The sequence below is a fragment of the Montipora capricornis genome, chromosome 1 (assembly GCF_036669925.1).
Source record: "Montipora capricornis isolate CH-2021 chromosome 1, ASM3666992v2, whole genome shotgun sequence".
Taxonomy (NCBI): Eukaryota; Metazoa; Cnidaria; class Anthozoa; order Scleractinia; family Acroporidae; genus Montipora; species Montipora capricornis.
In genome coordinates this window covers 45,476,129-45,480,237 of record NC_090883.1, presented here as the reverse complement: position 1 = coordinate 45,480,237, position 4,109 = coordinate 45,476,129, and the positions used below count along the sequence as shown (strand labels likewise).

Below are 4,109 nucleotides of genomic sequence, written 5' to 3'. Positions count from 1 at the left end.
GAGGGTAAATATTGATACTTATATCACACGGTTCTGTGCGAACAAAATGTCCCATCAATTTTTTCAACCGGTAGAAAATTCGTCTGGTACCGTGTGAATGTAGTCTTATCCAGCCCTGCCCAATATTTCATTAAGTTCAATGTTTAACGGGACAATAAGTTCTTAACATAGGTAGATAAATGAAAAGAAGCATTCCTCTAAGCCTCAATGTCCCATGTACTTCAAAGTGTTGGAACAAAATCTCGGCAAGACAAATGACACAAGGCTAAGAGTCGAAACAGCGGCAGCATTCCCCTTACAGCAAGTAGTGGAGCCAACACTTTATAACATGTCTTCATCCTCATTTGTCATATCTTCATTTACTCTCGGATTACAGAGTAGGTCAGTTGTTAAGGCTAGTAACTCGGAGCATATCCCCTCCCCACAATGCTACAGTACGCAGGACAGCGGGAACTCCATGCCGCACTCTTTGAAAATATTGTTTGGCATCTTTCAAGCCCCACAGGGTTATAAACATTGAAGGGTTTTGAGACAAGGTCTGCGGATTATAGTCCTCGTAAGCGAAGAGTAGAGCAACGCTCGTGTTACCTTTTTGTGGCCTGTAAATGTCAGCTTGATTGACATCTCTTTTCTCGGATCCAGGTACCCTTGATTGGGCTCAAACGTGAGAATATAGTCTCCTTCAAGCAACTGGTGATCAATGAAAACACACAAAAAATTAAAGATCAATGAGGAAGGCAATGGAATCTCTCATGGTTTCCGCTACCAGTTCGGAGATTGGATGTTAGAACTTTCATTAAAGTCGAACTCAACTGACTTCGTGCAACTCAAAATGATACGTAGAAATTCAATTCAATTCAAGTCCACAGGAGACCGTACTCGGCAACTGTTTATTCATGAAAACAATAACAGACGCACGTAAAGGCCTGTGGTTGAAAGAGTTGCAAGAAACACGCTTCACCTGTTTCCACTTAAAGTGAGCTCTAATCAGTGACTGATTGTAAAGAACCACTTCTCGGTTGACAGGAACAGCTAGATACACCTTCTCAATGTACATGTCGCAAGACAACAGGCAAACCAGTGGCCTCTGTACCTCACAAAACACTGATAAGTAGCTACAGGGAAGAAAAAAACAACAATCAATGTCAGCTGGTGGGTGGGACATAATTGAGTTATTAGAGAGCTCAAGCAAAACCCTGAAAGTACAACCTCAATTTATTGAAGTAAAAAACAATCATAAAGACAAATTACGCTTCGGTGTTGTCACGACGCCATAAGGGAGTTTCAGAAGCAACAACAACGGTACGAGCAGCACGCGTTTTAGCGCATTTTTTTGCAGTACATTGTACTCTGCATAACAACGACGTAAAATCACCAAAATTTGTGGTTTTGATATACATGAACCTTTCATTCTCACATGCCCAATTTATTTTTGGGATAGTTCGTCCGCGGCCATGGACCGCGTCCATCGCTCTTGTCCATCGGCCGCGTCCATCGACCACAACCATCAAAATACAGGTCGTATAATTTGTTTTTAGGATACGTCGCCCACATTAGGGAGCTTAAGCACGCGTGTTTTTGAGACGCAGACGGCAACCGGAAGGGAACATTTTGCGTCCCAGGACAGTGGTGTCCCCAAGAGTTTTATACTAATCATCTCTAAAAGTGAAAAGACACTTGGCGATATAAATGTAGCTGTCTGAAGACAAGTCAAAAGGGAAAACAGCTCACTTCCGGTTGCCGTCCCGTGGCGATATTTCAGTGGACGACGTTTTAAGGCCATGAAATTCTGCAATGATTTTTTCTTTTTCATCTGCTAAAGATAAAATTAACATCTCTTTGGCTTCGAAAAACGTTTGGGCTTTTCACAAAATGGGCTCCCGTGGCCCGTTTCATAAAAATCTAAAAAACTCTTCTATTGCTGCTACCTCGACCGCGCCCACGAACCGCGACCGTGGACCACGACCATCGACCGCGACCATCACCCGCATCCATCGAAAGCGTCCAACGAAATACAAGTGAGGAAAGATTGCATAGAGCTTAAAGAAAAAACACATCTGTAGTAGAGAGAAAAATCAATTCTATACCTTGTTTTACCATTCTTCACAATGCACTGCAGCGCGGTTCTCACTCTTCGCGGGCCATCAATGCTCTAAATAATACTTCAACTTGCTTAGTCTCTTGCGGACCAAGTACTCCGCAATCTGGAGTGAATGTAAACTCAGAGTGGGATGCAACATCCTCTGGCTGCTGGGAAATAAAACACAAAGTGAATACTTTCAACTACAGCTGCTCGAGTCAACACAAGTTAGATCCTTGAGCTGCCAATAGCTTATTTCCGAGTTGCTGTTTGCCTCAGTTTCAAAGCGATTCCTGGTGCACATCCATTCCGGGAACGAGTAGTGAATATATAACGCAAATCAAAGTCATTATCATTTGAAAGGTTGAGCACCAAGACTCGTTTTAAACCAGAGGCAAACAGCAACTCGGAAATGGCCTGGTACATTCTACAAACAAGCAGCCCAATTATTTTCTACGCCAATATAGCAAAGGATACTGCGGACATTTTATAAATATTCTAGACATAATTTATTTTGTTCTGCTGGTTTCGAACTCAGAATTCCAAGCCTCCATTGTTGTAAATTCTTAACTTTATAGCTTGTTCCAGGCTCTCCGATGGTGGAGGAGGGCGAAATCTCAAAGCGCGGAAAAAAAGGGACGGGAAGGAGTGGGAACAGGAGGCAAGACAGCACTCAAGATCCGGTCTTTCCTCAGTCTTCGCCCTGTTACTTCCTAGGCCTCGCGCTCTCTTTTTATGAAACTGGCTACTCAAATTTCTGCGATCATCTTTCTCAAATCAAAAAGCAAATATAACTTGCGGTCGAAGTAAGTTGCAATGGCGACCTGATAATGTTGTGTTTTAATTTTAATCTGACCCTTTGCTGCTCTACAATATCAACAGCAAAAACAAAAGTGGCGGAAGAATATGGAGCCGCAGTTGACTTAGTTAGCCTCTGGACTTGGCTTCAAACTCGTCTCGTTTCAAGGGCGAGTCCAAAGGCCAATACCGTGTCTTTCTATCCAGGGTCAGAAGACAAACCTCAAGGCACTCCACGCATTCCTTCAGGCTCCACTCCGCTGGAATACTGGAGATGTTCTTTAGGGTGATGTGATCTCCTGCATGTTCCTCCCGGAAGCGAACGAGATCAAAATTCAGGTCTGGACGTGTGAACACAACTTCTGGTCCCTAGAAAAATTTAGACATTTAGAAATAAAATTTTTATGCAGAGAGCCGCCGAATATAAACGGGGAATAAAGAGACGTATTTATAAATGGTGATTCGGAGATCCTAGAGAAAAACCCGGGAGCTATTACCTTCCGGTTACTAGCTCGCATTCTTTACCCCTGAGCTATGGAAGATTCTTGGGAGGGAGGCCATTAATTTGGGAGAATTTAAGATTGAATTTATGATCTCAGATCACACGGGAAACTTCGTTCCCAAAGAAACGAAGAATCCGAAAACTGATTTTTCTGGCGCGACAGCCCACTTTCAGCCGGCTATGATTGATGTAATTCAAATAGGTTCTTTCAGGAACCCATGACCCGGAGCCTACAACTCTACATTGTTCGTGTAACGGCGTTTTCACAGACCGATTTGTTTTTAGATTGAATTTCCCGCGAATGAGACTCCCACAGGAGCCCGATGACCAATTACAAGAAATTAAGCTGACGTCATAGGGTCACCGAACCGGAACTGCCTTTGTTTTTTCGGGAAAAGATAGTCTAAAAATAGATCGGTCTGTAAAAATGCCGTTACATAGGCCCAGTATGGGAGCTGTAGGCTCCGGGTCATGGGTTCCTGGTTCTTTGCATGACCGTGTCACGTGACCTTGTCAATCATAAAAAGTCGTCGTGGAACAAAATAGATGCTAGAAATGGAAAGAGCGAGGTGAAATTAATTACAATGTCAATTTTGAAGCCACCGACGTTTAAATCATAAATATAGTTTACGTCACAGAAAGTGCGGCGTACGGGGTTTTATTCACGAGTTGTTTGTGTCAAAAACCCGAACGAGCGAGGAACGAGCGAGTGAGGGTTTTTGACACAAA

General features: G+C 43.1%; 1 pseudogene; it reads right to left on the bottom strand.

The window, feature by feature from the left end:
* LOC138015362 (deleted in lung and esophageal cancer protein 1-like) overlaps positions 1-3,396 on the bottom strand; it is a 23,910-nt pseudogene extending 20,514 nt beyond the window's left edge.
* Positions 3,397-4,109: the final 713 nt, after the last annotated feature.